General features: G+C 38.5%; 1 long non-coding RNA gene across 1 annotated transcript in view; it reads right to left on the reverse strand.

Annotated features, from left to right (window-relative positions):
* Positions 1 to 614: 614 nt before the first annotated feature.
* LOC131252100 (uncharacterized) overlaps positions 615 to 24,194 on the reverse strand; it is a 63,972-nt gene continuing 40,392 nt past the window's right edge. Inside the window, exons 2-3 of the long non-coding RNA XR_009174180.1 lie at positions 23,889 to 24,007; positions 615 to 1,026 (exon numbers count right to left, since the gene is read on the reverse strand). This is a non-coding gene — a long non-coding RNA (uncharacterized LOC131252100). The remainder of the gene's footprint in view (positions 1,027 to 23,888; positions 24,008 to 24,194) is intronic.

Below are 24,194 nucleotides of genomic sequence, written 5' to 3' on the forward strand. Positions count from 1 at the left end.
ATCACCTTTTCATCCTTAGGTAACTGCAATATATTAATTATAATTATATTTCCCATATTGCCATATAATTAATAACTATTATATTTAAAGAGTTACGACATATCATGTAGTTTCGACATATTAACATATGGGCACATATACAACATATGGTAAAGCTCATTTAAGAGTTTGGATCATTGAAACATGATCTCATATCTAACAGTTGTCAGTTTGACATATCATGTAGTAATGCAGTGTATGATAATTGCACAAATGTAATTGCAAGAAATAAAAGAAACATGGTTAGAGTAAAACAAGAAGATCAAGATGAAGAAAGGGAGTTAAACCCCACATCCATAAACCTCCATCATCTTTTCATCCATAGATAACTGCAATGTACTAATTATAATTATATTTCCCATATTGGCATATAATCAATAACTATTATATTTAAAGAGTTCTGACATATCTTATAGTTACAACATATCAACATATGGGCACATATCCAACATATGTAAAGCTCATTTTAAGGGTTTAGATCATTGAAACGTGATCTCGTATATAACAAATATAGGTCCACCATATCATGTAGCAATGCAGTGTATGATAATAGCAAAATTTAAATGTAATTACAGGCAGTAAAGGAAACATAGTTAGAGCAAAACAAGAAGATAAATAGGAAGAAGTGAGAGTTGAACCCCACCTTCAGAAACCTCCATCAATAACTGTTATATTTATTTATACTCAATTGCTAAATTTTAAAAATAAAAGGGAAACGTTAAACATATAACCAGGGTTGGTTAACTATATATAGATTTTATCGCCTTGGACTGTTATAAGTGGTAGATCTATTTGAGGATTTTAAACATTGCTAATAATGATATGTACATATAACAATTAATAAATTCATTTACTTTTCAAGAAACACATTATCAGCATCAAACTGGCACTTTTGGAGCCATTACGGACGAATTGGTATTATTGGAGACTTCACTGATCCACCGCCCGATCCGTTATCACCTGCACTAAGAATCCTCCTTCCTGAAACTTTAAGAGGATAAAAATTAATTAAAATTATACAATATGAAGGAAGAAAAATAGTGTGTTTCATAGTTTAAAGTGGCCTACAAGCCCAGTGTGCTTTTGATGAGACCTGTGTTGTACCTAAAGCCTATGATATGAGCCCCATGAGTTATAAGATCTATAAAAAAATCAAGTACGTCGTAAGTCTCCATATTTTGGATGAGCTTAGAGGTTCACCTTGATATAGGTGCAAAATATTTATTTGTTCATGCCAAGAGTGCATTTTTCGTTCGTAAAGATATGGCCCATGCTTTAATGATGAAATATATTCATATGATGAGCACCACCATGGGTATATTTTTAATTGATTGATTATTACTATTGTATTTCTTTCTTAGCCCTTTAAATTTTCCATGTTTGGTCCATGATGTAGAGCAATTTGTGGACACTTTCATGCACAAGATGGACCACAGAAGGCCCAATCACAGGTGGAAGTGATCAAGACCATCTTAACCTTAAAACAGTCTTATCTCACAAACCAGAATGAATTTTTTGACATATCATATATGATTTTGAGGTAGGAGAATCTACTTTAGCCAACCAACCTGCTATGCTGGGTTGCCCATATCAGATATGTGAGATTTCATCCGATCAATAGTCAATTCATGCGGAATTTCAGCACTATAGTCGCACCCATTACAGATTGCATGAAAAATCCCATTTCAGTGGACTAATGAGGTTGGCAAAAGCTTTGTTGAAATTAGGCATTGATTCCAATTATGATTTTAGGGTAGGAGAAGCTACTTTAGCCAACCAACCCGATATACCAAGTTTCCCACATCAAATTTGTGAGATTCCATCAGATCGACGGTCAATTCATGCCGAATTTCAACACTATAGTCTCACTCATTACAGCTTGCATGAAAAAAATCCCTTTTAAGTGGACCGATGAGATTGATAAGAGCTTTGCTGAAATCAAGCATTGATTGTCCATAACACTGATCTTAGTTATGTTTGTTGTGATTTTTACGATCCTCTTCTCCAACATGAGTAGCGCGCGGGCATGCTAGAATTAGGACTGCGGTTCCAATTCAAACCGAACAACAATGACCCCGAGCACCGAAGTAGGCAGACACTAGGTATGACTAAGTTCTGAGGAGATCGGTCCCCTATTTAGCCACTCGCTCAAAGTATAATTGGATTAAGCGATAGTCAGAGGGTTGGGGTTCATCCTCTGATATTGGGTTTCTTCTTGCCTTTCACTTGAAAGGACTTTCTCAATGTAGATGAAATGGAATAAAGGACAAGAATTAAGATCGACTCCTGCAGATAGTTCTATGCATGACAACAATTATCATCTATAGTACTTACGCTTTGAATTGAGCTAGTACATGTAAGTAGTAAATGTACAAAGTAAAGTAATTACGTTAAGAAAAGAAATTTACTTGATAAATGCAATAATTACACTATGGAATGTAAAGTTGATGAGTTAATTGAAAAATAATTGATTTACTGATTTGTTTGGGTTGGTGTGAGATGAATTATTTTTTTGCAATCTTCTTCTATTTATAAGCTTTAATTCATTCATTCTAGATCCTTTCCACGTTCTGATGGTTATTGTAATCGTTTCTTTCCTCAATCTGTTTCAAAATGCTTCTCATGTTCTTGGTCTCCATATTCTTTAGACAACCGTCCAACGATCATATGAACTTAATGGTTGGTTACTTGCTGTTTAGCCACCCAGAGTCAATTGCACTTTCCTCGACGGCTTTAATGCATTTGATACATTATGGCTCTATTTTCTGATACACAACCGTACATATCCACAGAAAATCCCGCGACTGTTGAACACGCGCACATGCAGTTTACACATGTTCAATCTTGAATAGTCAAAATAGGAATCGGCTAGATAGGGTAAAAACATTGCCCATTCCCTCCCCCCCCCCCTTGTTGTTGTCCTTTCAGAGAAAGTGATAGTGACATTTGGAATTTCATTAATACTCACACAAACCATTTTCAACCACAATAATCTATCTCAGTCGTGCTGATTTGAAATGCTAAGATGAATTTCAAGCTAACATGTGTCCCAAAGAGTTATTCTGCAGAATAGGCATGATTCCTCAATAAATGCATCTGTTCATTCTTGCTTATATACACGTCATCTTCTCATTCACTTTCCTTACGCTTCCAGTCTTCTCTCTTCTTCAATAACTCACCCGAAGATTTTTACTTACCCTTCTACCATTAGCAATGGCTTCTTCATCATCTACTCCTACCTTTTGATTAAAGAGATATGATGGTCATGATGGATATATTCACTGATTACTATACAAAAGAACTCATTTCAAATCTCCTTTGAATGACAAAGCTTTCTGTATCGCTTCAACATTTTCGACTAAGATTCCAGCCGATGAGCTATTACCTTTAGATCCCTTCTTTCCTATTTTCACCAACGACAATGTACTAATTCAATCTGGAACCATACCTAACGCGATCAATGCGTTGAAGACACCAAGGTTATGGCTGAAACCTCCTCCAAATTAGAAAAATTGGTTCACAGGAGTATTAGACTAATACACAGATGTGTGGAAAGAATTGGGCACCTATGAATGCATCAAACTATCTCTCTAGGAATATGCCCCCAATGCATCTCTCCTCCTTTATCTTCATTTTGAAGCACCTCCACCAATGCATTTATGTTCGGATGCAGTCCGATGAGTATCACCATAAAAGACATCTATAATGTGACCAAGTTATTACCTTTCGAAAGAATTTACCATGAAAAGGTTAGAACAGGGCAACACAAGAACTACCCCGGCAAATCCATTAAAGGTTACACTACCTTCATGATGTATCACAGAAAATTTAAAGGACTAGTTGAAGAAGATGAGCACCTTGCCTTCATTCTCCTTTGGATTTGCCGGCATTTTCTATGTGTCAACACTTAACAAATTATAGCCGAATATGTTGCTCTGGCTAAATGTCATATCAAACAACAACGCGTAGCTCTAGTACCTTTCGTCCTCATCCATATATATAGAAGTCTTTACAAAATCAATCACAAAGGATTGTATTTGGCAGGAGGACTAATCTAGCTTGGTTTGTCACATACTTCCACTCTCATCTATTCAAACAACTACATGACAATTGATTGTTTACCTCTCATGGCGACTAACTTCTCCACACGTCCCTGAAGAATAACATGGTTAAAGAATAATCCTTGAATTTTTTTCTCTTGAAAATTCTCGAGATGATCAATTCTTTATGGCAGAAAAGGACTATGAGCATAAAGGCTCATAAGACAATTTTCCTCCGATGACGAACTTTCGAAAGGTTGATTGCATTATACTTGTACTTTCTATGTGATTGGCCATGATTTGGCTTATGACAGTTCAATCGAGAAAGGCAAGAACGCAAAGGCTATTGTCGAACAATACCATTCTTCTTTGTTTACTCATCAACTTAGTTTGGTGCAGTGTATTCCATGTCCCCTTATAAGACATTCAACCAACCTCCTTACGATCGTGTAATAGTGACCAACAAAGCATTGTATACTTCCCTTGAAAACACTTATCCTAAGGACTCGACAGCTTTGTAAATACCAATTTACCCATAATACTCAGGATCTATAAATTATTTTGTATCATGGTGGGAGCGACAATATGCCAAACTTTTGAATGGTTGAAGTACTGAAGAACTTACATCTCAATTCTTCTCACAATTGGGTTTGGTCAACAGTAGAAAAAGAATTACCCCTATGCCATCGGCACCTACTGCGAAGCATACAGTAAGAATGATAACGATAACATCAACAACCCTTCCCGTACCAGCAACCAAAGCTCCTTGCCTAGAAGTCCCACAAATTAGTCAAGAACATTTTGATATTCTTGCAACTGCTCGACCATAAAAGATGGCCCTGAGGAAGATTTTCGATTTGGGAGGTATTAATCCTCCTCTGAAATCTCTTGTCTTTTCTTTCTAGTCAAAAACTCCTTCCAGACTTACTCCATAATAAAACATCGAGCATTGTTGAGACCCAAAAAATCATCTAACACTTCTTCGGTAAAGGCCATGACAACTTTTGAAAAATATTTAAAAATAAATTACCGGCCTAACTTAAGCATGGCATATTATTTCGAACAGATGGTTGAAAGCATAAAACGACATGAAGAGGCTTATTTTAATAAACACTAGAACAAATGGACTAAGGACAAAGAGAGATTGAATGATCTCGACCTTCCATTTAAAAATATCTAAAACCTTATCATCCTCAACCCCCACCATTCCCTACCTCTGCTAAGCCATTAATGACTATAATAAGAAATCCTGAATCAGTCAAGGGTCTACCGATCAGACAAGCGGTTCGATCTAACTCAGGTGGAGATCATTTACTCATGCTTTTGTTGAAATTGACATTCTCACTCACACACCAACCATCTCAGTCTAATTCTTTTCGATGACCTGGGAATTACACAAGACAACAGCGGTGTGCCTTCAAGAACAAGTCACACAGCTAATACTGGCAATCCCTATAACTGCGATTATACCATTGATCTCAGAAATGACAGTCATAATGACAATGACAACAAGTACTCCTATGATATTCAATAATTCTATTCCAGCAACTACAACGGCAGTGCCTTTGTATTTAGAAATGACCAGTGGTACAGAGGACACTCCGTCTGACAGGTCACCTAGAGTTGATAATGCTCTTGTTGATTTGGAACACACATAATAGACTCATTCCTCATCCATGCCAGTCATGTGGCAAAGGATTTTGATCTCTCCTACCTGACCTTTCAAATTAATCATGGCTCCACCGCTTTCTTCATCGCCTACAACAGTCGGAGAGATTATGACTGCAACACAGTCTGCAGCGGTCGATATGATAGTAGTCCTGAAGGATCGGTCGAGACTAACAAGATCTCAACTAAAGAAGAAGTGATTGTTGATACCCTTGAAGAAGTGGTCGACCAAGTTTTGGTTTAAACTTTAGAGTAATCACCAGTTGATGTTGGCGATCGGCTTGAGGTTATTTCGGGCCATACACCTATAGAGCCAACAGAGGTGGAAGTCACTAATGTAGGACCTCTCCCATCTTCTTCTACAACTATTCACGAGAGCACTACTTCGACTTTTACCATTCCTGTTGATGAAGTCATCTCTCTGATCAAGAATCTATAGCAACATCTCCTCTTCATCATGACAATCTCCAGAGCTTACAAGTTGAATTGCACGAACTCCTATAGAAAGGATTAGCTAAGACCTTTGATGCTAGATTGATAACCAAGGTCGGATGATTGGTCGATTTGACATACGTGGTGTTCCAATCAAACCCATCTTTAAGGCCAGAATACCACCTCTCCTAGAGCTTAAGGGAATACTTGACATGTATTGCCAAGTTAAGGCAGTTGTTGCCGATCTTGAGGCGAAGAAACAAATGGCCGATATTGAAAATGCTAATGCATAAGAGGTGGCTTAAGAGCTCACGATCAAGAATGTTGCTGCGAAAGCCACTGAGATGGAAGTCGAGAGTTTAGGATTTAGAATTGGTGCTCTAGAGCCTGACATACTCACACTACAACAACGTATGGTTGAAAAAACATGTAGAACATGTTAAGATCATTGAAGAAATCTAAGGACTAGTTCCTGCAATGTGCGTTCAAGCAGAGGGCGTCGGTTGATTCTCCAGATCAAGCATGAAAGAGGAACATCACTGTGTACTGCCAAGAGATGACAAGAGATAGCCGAAACATTCTTACAAAACTTCTTGTCTTCTTATTTGTAATCTTTCACGCATAAATGAATGGCCATCGATCATCTTTTGCAACCTAACTCCTTTGAATAACTATTGTGAGCATATCTTCTAAAGTTGTTTCGGGGACTTTCGTAGAATGTTGGTTACTCCCAAGTTTCATGCTTTAACTACCCATGTTCCGCATGAATTACGATGTGTATCTGCTCTTCTACCATACTTTCAGTATATAGTGGGCCTCTATATCCCACTATTTAAATGACATCCAACCCATGACTCCATTACTTTTCTGAATTAATTTTGATAAATGGCTATCAAATTACCTTCCATTATTGCAAGTACAGAGTCCTTTCTCAAAGAAATCTTTGACGAAGGGTTGAAATATTTTTCTTTTTCCTTTTTTACCATTTGACATTAGAAGGTTTGTCATTGATGCCTCCTACTCACTCGACTATCACCCTTTGGTCGACCTGAACAATTAGTTAGAAGGACTACTCAAGAAGTTAAAATGGCTAGCCACCATGGCAAATTGTTATGAGAGAGACTTTTACCTCCATGATGTAAATTGATGCTACCTTGAACAACAAGAAATGACTGTAAAAGATTCGTTCGATATCAGTGGTAAATATGAAGTAGCGTGGCATGCCCAGCTACGCCGCACTCAAGCCATCAGTTCAATCGAGCGATGCTCATATTACCATAATCATATCGTTCCAGTATGCTAAATGAACTACGAGAATGAGAGAGCGCTTTCTACACAAAAGAAATGGCCACTCCAACAGACTTGGAATTCTTGAATGAATAGGTTACTTTGAATCAAATCCAATCGATAGTGAATTATACTGTAAAAAGGACGGACGAACTAGAGGCTCCCTCGACCAATGTTCATGTCAATCAATTGCTTCATTTCCTGCCATGCTTCATCGAGGACAGGGACTGATTGGGTCCTGCTAAGGAAAAAGATGAGGCAGAGATGTAAGATCTCTAGGACGAATTCAAAAATCTAAAGGCCTAGTTTAATAAGTCTTAATTACTTTTAAATTTTTGTCTTTCTTTATGTAGTAGTGCGGTCAATGACCAGCAAAGTAATGAATAAACTTTTAAAGCTCTTATTCAACATTCAATCATTGCAATCTTTACATTCCAGCCATGTGTGCATAGGATCAATGACTATTCACGTACCTCACTTGGCCTCAGTAAAATAATACAAAACTTTAGTACTCAACCATCGCAAATTGTAGATGTTGTATCTTCACTTATAGTGACATGTCACGTCAAGAGGAATTAATCACACGGTATTCAACGCCTCGAAAATAGATGTATTTATGTCTTGGAAAACTCATTCGACGCCATTACTTTATGTACATTAATTTCTCTTTTGCTTCGTTTTGTCTATCAAAGGAAAGCCTTAAGCTCCAAACCTCTCACAATCCCGGTAACCTTAGCCATTCCTATAGTGAACTTTCTCCCCTAAGCTCCCAAACCACAGAGGAGAGATCACCATTGGGCTTAGAATCCTTCTCAAATTCCTTCACACCTAATGTTTCCTTCTTCATTCCAAGTGTCCCTGATCTTTCCCTAAAGAATCAATATGCTCAGATGGTCATAGAGACTTCCCTAGCAATTCAACGACTTGAAATGATGATGTAGTGGCTGAACTCAGCTAGTTCATCATTTTCTTCCTTGTCCTCAAATATAGGACTTAGCCAAGAGATGGTTCGGCAAAATGTAACACATGGAACTCATGAACATTACTCTTTTAATGACAAGCCACGGTCGATGGGACTTTCAATTACCATTGGCAGATGGCTTGACTAAAATCCACCTACTTTAACCTAGCTAGATCTAACCGAACATTGGAGGGTTAGCTGCATTGACCAAATCCTCAGCAACTCTTGGGCAGAACTGTTCAAACTCTAATGAGACTGATCATGTATTGACTGAATAGGAGCTTGCGGTCCTAAGATATATAGGGCCTTATCAATCTATCGAGAGATGAGTCAGTAGAACGTAATGTATAGGGTCCCGGATAAAACTACATGTGAGGAAACATCACATGGACACGGAAGCATTCGGCTGAGAGAGGACATAAGATCATAATTTTGATGATATTCTTCATCAACGACTCCCCTCCATCCTCTTATTTCTTAACCCCTCATTATGTAATGCATCGGCCTTGTCCCTTATACGGTCCATACCAATAGAGAAGTTTTCCAATCTTATGTAATTATACAGTTCAAAACCAGCAAAGTCAAATAAAATGTTTGTTATCGATCATAGGCGATATTTTGTATTTTCCTTGCAATTATAAGGGCACAATATTCACAACAAATTCTCTCATACCTTAGCTCGTTTAATGAACAAATTGGTAATTGTCACAATGAACATATCTATCCTAAAGATAAAATAAAGAAACCCACTTGTATTGATTATGTATCTTCATTAAACTCATGTGGTGCATGTTTCGTACTTTTGATCATGGACACAATATTTTGCCATTTTAGAACTTGTGCCATTATTCTTAAATAAGTCTTGCTTATCCTGCTACCTTCCCATGATCTCGAGAATGGCTACTGTTATGGAGAAAATGGACCGACCCACAATGGAAAGGTTAGGTTAGAAACCCAATCAACAAGTGGTTTCAAAACCCGAGGGATGAGATCAATTTTGATGGCCCGGTTATTACAAACTCCGAGGAAGCTTGTTGAGTGCCAAATATTGCATATTTTCCCCTAATTATATCTTAGTTTTATGAACGTGATAATGCTTAAAGGGATATTTTGTGCATGTTTATGTTGCAAGGTGAATCTAAGAGCTTGGATTGAAAAGAATGTTAAAAGCATGAATATGATACTCAAGAAACACTAAGGTAAAGAATGGATCTTTGAAGACCAAGATTGAAGATTTTAAGACCCCGAGATTCAAGAAAACCAAGTGGAGAAGGAAGGAAACCGAAAGAATAAAGTGCTAAAATTCACTTCATTGTTTATGTCATCGACCACAGTTGGATGACATCGAAGCCATTGTTCGATGACATCAAAATTTTTACAGGAAAATCGAGTTGGTCGCCGGACATATTGGGTGCAATTTTCGATTACTCGAAGTCTCTCTCAATGATATCGAAGACAAGCTCAATGACATCGAATCTTGTTCAATGACATCGAAATTTCTAAAGAATTTTGAAGTAACTCGCTGGACTATTTTGGACACATTCTCGATGGATCGAAGACCCTTCGATGCCATCAAAGGACTTCTTGGTGATATTGAATGAAGGTTCGATGACATAAGAACTTACGCAGTGCATAAAGGTGTGACTTCCAGAATTCAACCTCCGCTTGATGCCGCCGAACGCGTTACGGAGAGTTACGCGGATTACATAAATTGAGGTGGTTTTGCGAAACCGACCGGACTAGGCTATAAATATGGGATTCCTACAGACTTTTTAGGATATCTAAGGTTTCAAGGACCAGAGCCAAGGGGTGGAGGAGCCTCCCAAGAGTTTTTCTTCTTTCCTAGTTTGTTTTTAATGTTTTCTTCTAAGGTTTTAGATCCAATCATGTCTATGGTTGGCTAAATCTCTTAGCTAGGGCTAAGAGGTGAAGCTTATAGCATGTTGAAATATTTTTCTTATGTTAATTCTTGTTATTGTTGAACTTCTTTGATTCTAATTTGATATTTAAGGAATACTTTCAGTTTTTAATGGTTTGTTGTGACTCAAATTACAATAGATCTGCAATAGCTTTAAGTATCTTCTTTTTTCTTAATTTAAGATTGTGGGATTGGTAAATCCTATTGTTAGCCATCGTCTCCATAACATGGTTTGGTGATGGAATCCCTTCCAACCCTCACAACTCTCCTTCATTGAGAATTAGGTCAATAAAAGTTTAAATTTGATTTTATTGATATATCTTCCAATTGGATAAGATAGGACTCCAATTCTAATTGTGTTCCTTGAGTTAAACAAGGAAACATCCTGATTACTACAAGTGGATCCTTAGAACCCTAGTTCCCATTTTTATTATTGAAATTGAAATGGCCTAGCTATATGTCCTAGAGGGGGTGAATAGGACTATGCCAATTTTTAAGATAAATACAGTGGAAATATAGAAAGATAGAGCCGAATAAATAAATCAATTCACACTGCTGAATGCTAGGTCAAAATATTGATTGTTCCAAGGACAACCATGCACCATAAAAATGACAGGGCAACCTTACTAGAACAAATACAGAAACTAAAGCTCAACGTAATAAAGAGATAGCAAAAATATAATGCTGAAATGTAAATTTAAATTATTACAACATTCATACTGAGCTTGAAATGTAAAATTTACAACATTCTCATACACACATTCATTCCACAATTCTGAATGATAAAAGATAGGAAATATAAATCACACATCCACAATACAAAGAATTATAGTGGTTCGCCTATGTATTCACCAACTATTAAACAATAGCCACACAAAATGCTAATCCACTCCTAATATCCTCACACAGGGGATACTAGCATTCACTATCAAATAGGTTTTCACAAGTTCACCCAAAACCTTCACAATTGTGTCTTTTTCAAAGGGCTTGCACAATTCAAAATCCCTCACTTCTGAGTTTTCTAGCTCTCCTCAGATAACCAACAACTTTGATATTTTTCTGGCTTAACCTTAAATAAAACCAAACAATGTAAATTACACAAATTGTAAAATACCTGATTTTCTCCTTCGTTGTAGGAGCCCAAAAGAACCAAGTCGGAGTAGAGATTTGAATGTCAAAGTTCAATGTCCAATACTCACTTTATAATGGTTCTAGGTTCTAATAGATTTTAAATCAAAACAAAAGGGCTAGCTCTAATTGATTTTGATTTCAGAAAAAGGAAAACAACAATTCCTCTTTTCAGATTAGATTGGAATGTAAAGAAAAAAACTAATTAACAAAGCTAAAAAAAGAGAATATTAAATATGCACACTTTGCTTAAATGGAGCACTGACTTATCTCTCAAAAGACCGAATTAAATTAACTTGAATTGCTTTATTTATTCAGAGATTCGTGCTCTATTTATATGCGAGCAAATCACGTCTTCGACTGGTCTAAGGATCTCTACGACTGGTCGTAGAACCAACAGATATTTGAAAATTCGGGCGCGATAAGATTTTACAGTTTCACGACTAGTCGTAGGTCTCCTTCGACTAGTCGTAAGATCCCTTCGACTAGTCGTAGGTGGCTGAATTTCAACGTTGTTCTTAGAGTCGTAGGTCTATGACTGGTTGAAGTTGCAGTCGATACTGTTCCTATGACTGGTCGAACAGTCCGCAGGACTAGTCGAAGCCTAACAGTAAATTTTCAATTTTTGTAACAAACTTACAACTGATCTAGGAAATGTTTAGATAGGTCGAAGCAGTGCTAGGACTAGTCGAACAAAGTCCAAGACTAGTCTTAGAACAAACCAAAGTCACTTATATAAAGCATATGAATTATGTAACCAAAATGGCCTACTCTAAAGGTCAACCTAAGGTCAATTATACCTCAGTAGTGAAGTAAGGACATTGAAACATTAGAGATGAGTGACCTTTGAAAGTAATAGAGCTTGAAGTCTTGATGTCGTTTAAACTTGAGAGCTTTTTGAGATCTTGAGATTAAACTTGAAAGCTTCTTAAGATCTTGAGGTTGAACTTCAAAGCTTCTTGAGATTCTTGACTTGTGAACAATGCTTGTCAACCTAAGTTGATCTTGAGTAGAGCATTGTTCTTCACAGATGCAAGCTTCATAACAGTGTCTTTGGCATCACAAATTTGACAACACAAAGGGCTATAAACTATGGCACTTACAATCTCCCCCTTTGTCAAATTAGTAATAAAACACACTTTCAAGATATGTTACATAACACAAAATATCTGATTTATATTTGAACCATAAATCATGGGCAATAGACACGTTTTGCATCTCAACATTTAGATTCTCAACTTTATCTTCCAATGCACTCAGACGTGCATCAAATGAAGAAGGCTCATAATCTGGATCATTTGTAGAATCAGACTCAAGTTCTTTAAAAATATCATCCATGTTAATATCATCAGGAGGAAGATCACCAACTTTTTCCTCATGTTCAGCTTCAGCACTGCCAACACCATCACCTTGGCCAGGAAGGAAATCCAGTTTCAACTTATTGATATTGGAATTGTTAAATATCAAATGATGGATAGGGACCTCTCCAACCGGCATATTGACTGACATATGTAGCCAACACACTCATCAAATATCCAAAAGGAATGTCACTGTGACCAGGATGGAGTCGAAACTGAATGATGAAATGACAAATCAAGGATGGTAAACAAATCTTAACGCCACTGACAACAGAATGAAGAATACGAACCATGAAGGACGTTAATTCAGATTTATTACCCGACCGAGGATACAAATTAGACATAAAGATTTTGTGAAGAATTCTTTATTTGGGTAACAGATATTTTGAAGGAAGTGCATTCCCTTTATGCGTCCATTGTACATCCAAATTGCATAAGTCCTTACTCAGCATATGTTTTTCAGTGACAGAGGGTTTATAAGATAAAGTATGGATAGGAATACCCTCATCATTCACTGAAATATCCATAAGGGCTGAAATCAAGTGACGATCAACTTCAAATGGCCCTTCTCTTGAAGATTTTGGAAGATAGGTTCGACAAGTCGTGTGTCGACTCATTGGAGAGTGAATTTGAAATGAAGAAGAAGATTTCTCCCAAATTTTAAGTGAATCAATGCGATTCATGACTAGTTGTGGATACTCATGACTAGTTGAGTATAGGCCAAAAAATCTGATTTTTGCATATTTTTCAAGATTTGAAAACTAAACTAGCAAATATATACACTATAATACAAATAGGCATAAATACTCACTTTAAAATGCACATGCCAAGATCAAATTTCATTTTGTTAAACCTGCTTTTATCAAGAGGTTTAGTGAAAATATCAGCACGTTGATTCTCGGTAGGGATATATTCCAAAGATATAACTTTTTCTTCAACTAATTCCCGAATATAATGAAATTTAATATCAATGTGCTTAGTACGAAAATGCTGAATTGGATTTTTTGAAATATTTATAGCACTGGAATTATCACAATATAATAACATAGAATCCTGTTTAATTCCATAATCACTAAGTATACGTTTCATCCAAACAAGCTAAGTACATGCATTACCAGCTGCGATATATTCAGCTTCAGCTATCGAAAGTGATATAGAACTTTGTTTCTTGCTAAACCAAGAAACTAAACAGTTTCTGATATAAAAACAAACACCACTGGTTGATCTTCGATCATCAAGATTACCAACCCAGTCAGCATCCGAGTACCCAGCTAATTGAACACTAGTCTCATTTGGATACCAGAGATCGAGATTAACGTACTTGCGACATATCTTATAATCCGCTTGACAGCAGTCAAGTGTGACTCTTTAGGTTCAAACTGATATCTAGCACAAATACTAACACTTAAAGTGATATCAGGTCTACTAGCAGCTAAATATAATAGACTACCAATCATACTCCGATACAATTTTGGATCCACATTTTTACCTGCAGAATCTTTTGAGAGTTTCAAGGTTGTACTCATAGGAGTATCAAAGTTCTTATCATTCTCAAATCCAAATCTCTTAATCAAGTTCATAGAATATTTAGATAGAGAAATGAACACTCTATCAAGTTTTTGTTTTACTTGCAACCCGAGGAAATAATTCAATTCCCTAACCAAGCTCATTTCAAACTGAGATTTCATCATATCTGCAAGCTCAATAGTCATGTCAGTACAGGTAGATCCATAAATGATATCATCAACATAAATTTATACTAATAAGATGTGATCCTTATGTTTTTTAATAAACAGAGTTTTATCAACACATCTCATTTGAAAATTATGGCTTAATAGAAACTTTGTTAGTTTCTTGTACCATGCCTTAGGAGCTTGTTTTTTAAACCGTAGAGTACCTTTTTAAGACGATACGCATGATCAACATTTTTAGGGACTTCAAAACCCATTGGTTGTTCAATATAAACTTCCTCATGCAGATCACCATTTAAAAATACACTTTTTACATCGATTTGGTAAATCTTAAACTTTCTAAAACACGCAATGGATATAAAGAATCTGATTGATTCAAGATATGCTACTAGTGAAAATGTTTCATCATAGCCAATACCTTCAATTTGAGTGTAACCTTATACCACTAGTCTAGCCTTGTTTTTAATTATATTACCCCTGAACATTAGCCAAGCATGCATTGTGGGCATGCTAGTATAGCCTATCCAGCTCCTCGGCTCTCTCTGATGACACCTTAAACTCTTCTACAACTGCGATAGCCTACGATGTGGCCAAGGCCTTAAGTTAGGTCCATAGATTGGTGGCTTGCAAGGCGATCGAGGCTTCAAGTTCAACCCGCTGCTTAGTCAACTCCTCGACAGCTTCACGCTTAGCCACCCCGACTTTATTTGAGAGGGGTACATTGTCTGCCTCCATGTGCTCGAAGAGAGCCTTTAAGCGCACCAACTCAAACTCTGCAGCGTCCGCACAGGTCTGAAGCCCGTTGTCTCGCCTTGAAGCATCAACTCCTTCAACTAGCCCTCCCCTATGAGACCTTTCAGCCTCTCTTGCTCGTTAGTCGAGGGCTTCAGGAGCCCTTCCAATTCGACCTTCTCCTCCTCGTGCCAAGCCATCATCCTCAGCCTATCCTGGACCACAATCCACATCGGTATTGCATAGAATAAAGGGAAATCAGAAAATGACAGGCAATGGTCAAAACCGGTGGGTCACCACGAGGACTTACCATGTAACTGACCGAGGCATAGTTGTTAACAAATGACTTGGGTGTTCAGGAAAGGGTGTTGACGATGGATACCTCGGTTACATGTTTGGCTGCCCACTTGTTTAGCAGCGACATATGATAGTCGGATGAGAACACCTCGGATCCCAGAGGACGTGGATCAACTGATCTCCCCACGCCGCTAGCTTGTGAAGCTTGAGCTCGGCCTCAAGCTCGACGGCATCTCGGACCACGGTGTCCATCTCACCGATCCAGAAATTAACCTCAGTAGAAGTAAAGTTGAGGTGGAGGGGGATAAGTTCGTAAGAGGCCTCCCTACAATGGGAAAGGCCCGCATCGACTGTTTCTTCGACTACCTCCTTCTCAATCCCAAGAGGTTGAGACGAAACAGCTGTTCAAGCCTTGGGGGCTGAGGCCGGGGTTATGGTGGGCTCAGCCACAACAGAGACAACCTCCACGGCGGGAGTAGTCTTTTTCTTTGAGGTCATCATCTTGACCCTCGGCCCAGGAGACATTACCACGTCCATAGGAGGACGTGGCATCACCGACCTCTTTCTTTTAGAGGCCGATGCCTCTGACATACCTGTCCAAGAAGATGTCGGCTCAAATACAACTACGAGAAGATAATTGAGAAAAACTTCATGATGCTTACCCAGAGCAGGGGGGACAGGTCTAAATCTATAGAATCTGGATGACAGAAGGTTCTCTAAGCTGATAATATCGTGTCAGGCGCGTTGGTCTTCCTTGAGTAACCGAGCCCTAACGATCAGGATTCGGAAGAAGAGAATAAGATCAGGACCCTCTTTTGCGATAACTATATATAAAAAAGGTTTAGAACGAAAGAGAAGTCAGAGGCGTAAGATACAGTGCAAATCCAAGATGACCCAACTTGGATTGGAGAATTTGGTGGGAACTCGGACTCGTAGGTTACCGATTTCACCAGCAAGTGCTTCCCACTCCCCCGAGGCTCAGAACCACTTGCCCTTCCAATCTTGGTTGGAAGTAGGAAGTTTGGTTACCGGCCCGAGGTATACTGGTTCTGGACCGAGAAGGAGTACCAAGACGAGTCGACGTTGTCGTGCTTGGCCTGGTACATAGCCAAGAACTTGTCCAAAGTCAAGTGCTGGTTCTTCACCTGGTGTCAGAGGATGAAGGAAGAGACCAGAATCCACTAGGTGTTTGGAACCAACTGGCCCAGAGCCAGCCTCAAACGCATTATCACCAAGCGCATGAATGGATGGATGGGGAATTGAAGCCCGCACTGAAGCGCGTAGACAAATATTGTGATGTCCCCATTGACAGGGACGCCTGGAGTGTTAAAGGGAATAGGAGCTTGGATATGTACCAAGTCTGGAATGTGGTACTCGGCATGGAGTTGAGCCATCTGATACTTGATAAGAACTGAGCCCCTAGGAACTATCGCCTCAGATCTGGCCCCCGAAGGTCTGGCCTTAGCCCTCCCCACTGGATCTAAGGTGCCCTCTTTGGTCCCTTGCCTTGGCTTTTGGCCTTCGGGTCCGTAATCTTCTTAATCAGAGGGTAGAGTAGTACCGCTTCCAAGGGACCTTCGAAGTCGGTGCGCTCTGAGTCTGTGGTCTCCGGTTTGGACTCCTCATTCATCAGTTGGACCTCTTGGTCATCATCCAAGCCGTTTGACATAATGCTCTAAAGAGAAATGGAAAAGGAGTTTGGGAAGAAAAAACTCATAGAGAACGGTCTTCCAGTAGGATCCTCGGTACGCATGCTCTCAAAGAAATCGAAAACATATGAAATGTAAATGAGGATACAGGAGGATGTAAATGAGAGTGAAGGGTGTCTTTTATAGACTCCTTCAACCGATTACAATCATGATAGACAGCTGTCGCCAAAGCTAAAGTGGCTCGGATTCGATCCAAGTCGTGTACGTGGCAGCGAGATATTCGTTCGAGCTAGTATCCTCCGAGCTTCACATTGACACGCTTAGACGATATTCAACACGTAGATGGCTCTTCACTTCTCGATGACCACATGACAGTGTCTTACTCACCTAGCCGATTCAAATCCTCAACCGTCGCCACATGTCAACCATTCAGTGGTTCGTACTATGAAAAGCCTGTCGCTGTGGTACGATGCATTAATGTCAAGAAGCCATGATTACGGCTGCTTGGATCACTATCAATGACTCATCATCATGAGGGGAAAGGCTGTTCATATACCTAGGCACTTACTACGGCTGGTCACTTCGATCTCGCTGACTCGCCATCATGAGGGAAGGGTGGTTCATTTTCCTAGACATTTACCCCCTGAGTCCGAGCTCGAACTCAGAGAGTAGAGGGCTTTTGTTATGGGAAAATATAAACCGAGCGCAATTGAGGCCGAATTGAAAAAATCAATGAGTAGAGCCTCGGTAAAATAACACTATATCCGAGCCAACCACACTTTCAAACTACGGCCCTGGATCGAGTCTGGAACTTCATCTGAAGAACTACGGCCCTGGACTGAGTCTGGAACTCTCATCTAAAGAACTACGGCCCTAGACCAAGTTTGGAACTCTCATCTGAAGAACTATGGCCCTAGATCGTGCGTCTGACCCGTTACCTCCGACTAGAGGCTCGGAGGATTGTGTGCGCGGCAAACCCGAGCCGAGCTTAGTACAGGTCGACGAGCCGAGTAAGGTATCGGACTCAGGACAGTCCAACTGTACTGACCAAGAATCATGAAGGAATCACTACATACCTCACTTGACTCGATCACAGGGTCAGAATGGTTAGAATCGATCAGATTACAGGGTCAGACTATCTAAAGTCGACCCGATCATGGAATTAGACGTCTGTAGAGTACAACTCGGACGAAACATGGGGTCAGACCGTAGGGATCGGCCCGAGCAGAGGAATTTTTGATAGCTACTCACGGGAATCAACCCCGGTATCGTGCGACTAGAGTGATATCCGAAGCACGATCTACCGTTAATAGCTCATATTGATACACCTTCTATCCTTGTTCAACAACCAAGATCGTGCCGCAAGGATCTAGCCAAGATTGACGGATATGGTACCTTCGATCAATAGGTATAAATAGGGGATGAATACATTAGAATAGGTATATAACATTTGGCTCCCAAAACCCCTAACTACTTGACTTAGACCTAGTTTCCTGGCCTAACTTAGGCATCGGAGGGTCCCCTGCTCTAGCCAGGGTCTCCTTTGTCTCTTTCTTGTATAAGTTCACAGGACTTGGAGTCAGCCACCAATACTAGATTGGAGCAGCCAGATTTTTACATCAACAGTTGCCCCCATCAAAACATCAAAACAATGAGGCGAGGTTTCCAGAATCCTAATTAATGCATCTTCATGCTTCCGACTAAATGACCAAACTTAGTAAATTGGGTAAACCTAACAAAGCCCTTTCCTCTTTCACCTGGGATTTCAATGTGAGAATTTCATATGCATGAAAATAAGTTTGTACCTAGTTCAAAAGCATGAAAATTTAATTTGTAACATAGTTCAAAAACCTAAAAAATGCAACTCAACTCAATATTTAATAATTAGACCTAAAAATACTAGGCTTGCCCATATAATTATTAAAAATAATTAAAATTATGTTAATTTAAAAACTAACATCATATCATAAAATTGTTGATTACAACTTGGGTTAAGTGTGCAGAAAATCTCCACCTTTGTAGGTTCGTTGGATTACATCACCCTCATTTGGTTTCTATTATTAATAATGTTGTCTCCCACCAAGTGACTCATATTGGGTTGTGTGGAGTTGACTTGGCATATCTTCCCAAGTAGGGATTTAGTCATACCCGACAACCATGTTGTGTTGTATAATAAATAGGAAAATCTCTTTTAGAAAAAGAAGAAGAAAGAAGAAGAAGCAATCGCACAAAGGAAAAAGGAAAGCAATACTAAAAAATTATTATTATTTTTTTAAAAAAGGGTGAAAAAGAAAGAAATTAAGAATTGTACACAGGACATGCAGTAGAATTGTGCATTACACAATTCGGGTCTGATATTTTCAAGACAGGTTATGATGTAGAGCGGGTCGCGGACAGTTTCATGGCCAAGATGGATCAAAAAAGGCCCGGCTGACGACAGAAGTGATCCGGACTATCGGACCTTAGATCGGGCGTATATCGCAATCTGGAATGAGTTATCTGATGTAAAATATATGATTTTGGGGTAGAACGAGCTACTTTAGCCAACCAACCTAACTATGCCCAGTTACATAACCCATAATTGTGAAAAACCTCTTGATCGACGATCATTTCCCCATTTTAATTTCGTTTTTACTATAAATAATAAGTTTTAGTTTGATTATAACTCTTCATCCGTCGGGCTCTAGGAGTTGCGCCTAATGTGAAAAGAGCTTAGAATAATTAGGAGAACATTTTGGTGAAGCCAAATAGGACACTTACTATTTTTGGCCGAAAACCTTCCGCACTAGTAGACATCACGACCGTCTATAAATAGTAAGTTTACTATTTATAGTAAGTCGCGAATTCTAGGAGTTTTAGTTGTAGTTTGATTCTGATTTCTTTCCTCATGGATTCGAGAAGTCTCTGTGAGGAGTCCAGAGAAGTTCTGTGGATTCAGAATAGTTATCCTCTTGAGGAAGATGGTGCTTGACCTCACGTCCTCCCCTACGTCAGTTTGGTATTAGAGCGGGGTTTCTCCTCGGATCGATGGCTTCTAACGACAGGTCGGGCAACAATCCCATGGGCAGTGCTTCAGGGAATTTACCTTTAACGGCGGTAGCTTTCGAATCGGCCCAGCGAGAGAATCGACAAGCCATGCAAAGGCTGCAGGCTTTCATTGATCGCATGGCAGATCATTTGGCGAAGGCCCAAGGGCAGCTCTGTGTTCATGGTGGTAATCCACAACCAGCAATTGCTGGAATTCGTAATTATACTGATTGTAGGGTGACACTATTAGTGAACCAGAAGATCACTCCTGAGAAGGTGGGATCTAGCGACATGATTTCACAACATCCTAGACGAGGCATTAATCAGATAGATCAGATGGGTTAAGAATTCAAGATGAAAGTCAATCTTCCTAGTTTTAATGGTCAACTCTACTTCAAGATCTTCCTCGACTGGTTGCTTAAAGTTGAATGTTTCTTCAACTATATGAACATCGTAGAAGAAAAGAGTTAAACTCGTGGCCTACAAGTTGACGGGCAAAGCTTCAGATTGGTGGGAACAACTTCAACTTGAGCGGATGAGACAGATGAAGATGCTAATCCACATGTGGTCGCGGATGAAGCAGTTATTATGCATGCAATTTTTCCCGCGAGATTACGATTAGGTATTATTCCCACAAAATCAAAATTATTACCAGGATAGCCGATCAGTAAAAGGTTTGCAGAAAAATCATATTATTTGTCCACGAGAAACCACCTCATTGAAACAGAATCGCGACAAGGCACAAGATTCATCAGTGGAAAACATATGGCCCCTATGGGAACGGAGAACAAACCCAAGACTTATAAAGTGGAGGGACAATATCTCATAACTGAACGTGCCTTTATTAAAAAATCTAAAGAAATGAGAGATATATATCCATTGGTTGAAAAGAAAAAATATGTAGATCCTGTGAGTATCCTAGAAGATTTAGAATCAGTATCCCAGGAGTTCAAGGGGGTTGTACTTGATGAACTACCTAATAAATTACCTCCCATACGAGATATACAAAATCACGTTGACCCCATCTCAGGGGCAAGTCCGCCTAATTGCCCACATTATCAGAAAAAATATGAGATCTTGAAGGCAAATGTGAAGGAACTGATCGATTCTAGTCAAGTCAAGAAAAGTATGAGGACATGTATTATATTATTTAAAGAGCCTAATGCCAGGTACAAGAAAAGAGGTAATAAACATCGACGTCAGAAGTTATCTCAAAATCATGAGCCAAGTCCCTTGTGTAACTCGAGGATGAGTTTTTTCAAGTGGAGGGGTCTGATGTAGAACGTGTCACAGATACGTTCCTAGCATGGTTGGGCCAAAAGAAGATGGACCGTAATTTGACCATAACTTTTGATCTGGTTATCGTTATAGGGTGCACAACCTATCAATCTTTACTGAAATGGGCCATTCGAGGTGAACCAACCCACAAAGTGGGTCGCATCTGTCCATGTCGTCAGAAAACACGCGCTTTTAGCTCAAAAACGAATTTTTAGGAAAATTTTACTATTTTTAGTAATTTCAATTTTTTAGATATTTTTAGAGTTTTAGATTTTCTTTCCTTTTAGAAATAACTTTTAGTTATACTAGGACTTTTCTAGAGAAAGTTTATTTGCAATTTTTATTTTTAGAAATTAGGCCTTATAAGAGTTTTATTAGAATTAGGATTTTTATTAGAGTTAGAATTTTGCTATTTTTAGTAATTACAAATTCTAGTTTATTTTTTCTTTGTTAATGGTGTAAGGAGACGCATTAGAGGATTATCAATGATTCATTAATCAAATTCGAATTTATTAGAATTTCTTTCCATTTCCTGCTTTCTTTCCTCTTGGATTCGAGAAGTCTCTGTGAGGAGTCCAGAGAAGTTCCGTGGATTCGGAATAGTTATCCACTTAAGGAAGACGGTGCTCGACCTCATGTCCTCCCCTGTGTCAGGTTATCTTTCCATGTTCCAGTAGCTTAGGATGTTTGATATGGAGGTAGTCAGAATTGTACACAGGGCATGCATTAACTCAAATGAAATTGATTAAATTGTGGAAGTCATTATCACATGAATCCAAGTCTAAGAATTAGATTATTTCCAAAATAAAGAACTCTTTTGGTGGATACTTGTTTCTTGAATTGTATTTTTTCTTTTCCATCTATCTGATAGGGCTCTTTAAAGTACTTGAATATTTCCTAATTGTTCTGGTGCATTCATTGTTATTGCCTTTATGAACATAGTAGCTAAATAATTCTAACGTGTTACGGAAGGTAGATAATGGATAATTGTTCACTGTGAAATGGGAATTCCCCCTTTTCAATTGAAGTAGGGATGGCCTCCTTCCCCACCATTTCAACATATTATTGATAGGGATTTGACCAATGCTGAAGGTAGCTTGCTTACCCAGCTATCTAGTGTAATATATGGAATACATGACAAAGGTGCAGTGTTGGAATATTTCTATCCATTAGTCAAAGTGGTTTCTAAGATAAAGAAATACAAAAATAAAAAAAAAGGAAAAACGGATTCTCAAAACAGTTCTATTTATTAAAAAAATAATAAAAGAGTTTGCAAAAGTAAATCCAATTTTCTTATTTGAATTGATGAGATTTTGAATTAATAGATTCGGTCAGCAACTCGTGAGTAAAGTAATAGTAATAAGAATCGTGTCGTGTAATTTCTTTTAAAATGAAATTATTTTTGAATAACTATGGAATAAACACCATGAGCACTAGGATGTTGACGTCCATAATTTGAAGTGAAAATTTTAATTTGCCTGTTCCCAGTGGTCATGGGAAAGAAAGGTAGAAATAAGAAAGAAATTATTCACTGAGAGCTTTTCTAATAAAATTGGTTTAATCTACAGCAGCAACTGTTAGTCACAATAAAAGTTTCAACAAAGTTGATTTAACGTATGGATTTACAAAGACTCCATTAAAAGTTTCAACAAAGTTGATTTAACGTATGGATTTACAAAGACTCCATTAATAGGAACTAAACACGAGATATCAAAGTAGTTCGTTTGGGCTCGTAACAAACTAAAAGTTGCTCCTGCTACTCAGCTAAGAGCCTCGAGATAACTGAATGTCCTGAATAATCAACCCGTTTACCAAGTAGAGTCGCATGACATCGGACCTTTCCCCACCAAATTTCTAAAAATGAGGTTCATCATTAGGGAGATATCAAAAGGACAAAAAAAAAAAAAAAAATGTTTTTTCTATTCTTTCCAAATAAAAGTGAGGAATGTACGTTTGGACGTTGTTGTCCGCAGATTCCTAGAAAAAATAGAGTTGCAGAGTGCAAGCATATCTATCTTTTTTTGTTTTGGAAAAAGGCCGAAGCCTTGGAAATTCATTGATCAACTGAATTTACAGACATTCAGGAGGGCCCCACAAAAAGGAAATGCATCCACACCTATCGTATACCTCAAGTAAATCTAAAGTATTTTTTGAATAGTTTAATTTGAATTATTTGCATTCGTCGAGTTTCTATATAATTTTAAGAACGAGCGTTTAATCCATCACTCAGCTGGGATATCGAAGTTTTTCTTTTTCTTTGTACCGGAAGGAGTTGAGACAGAATCCAATTCCACAGGTCTTAAATAATAATAATAAAAAAAAAACAAATAAAAAATAAAAAAAATAAAGAAAAAGAAAAAAAGAAGCAAATCTTCATACTTACAGATTACAGATGATATGGCTTCCCCTGGATTTGCGGCAGTCACCACAGATGAGAAGAGCAGCATGGCCACAACTAAAAGGGTCACCATGAACACAAACACCTTACAGGTAGTCATTTCTCTGTTACACAAAATCAAATGGAGACAACTGAGGGAAGCAAACCCAAAACGAACTCACAGCCCTTTGGCATGCACCTCTTCACTTACGCAGACATAGCACGTTGCACACATATGGAGCATCCGAGCATTTAAAAGTTTTTAAAAGTAAGCCTTCCTTAGCCGAAAGACAGCCTCCACCCACCGGTGGT

Source organism: Magnolia sinica, chromosome 7, assembly GCF_029962835.1.
Source record: "Magnolia sinica isolate HGM2019 chromosome 7, MsV1, whole genome shotgun sequence".
In the NCBI taxonomy this organism is placed as follows: domain Eukaryota; kingdom Viridiplantae; phylum Streptophyta; class Magnoliopsida; order Magnoliales; family Magnoliaceae; genus Magnolia; species Magnolia sinica.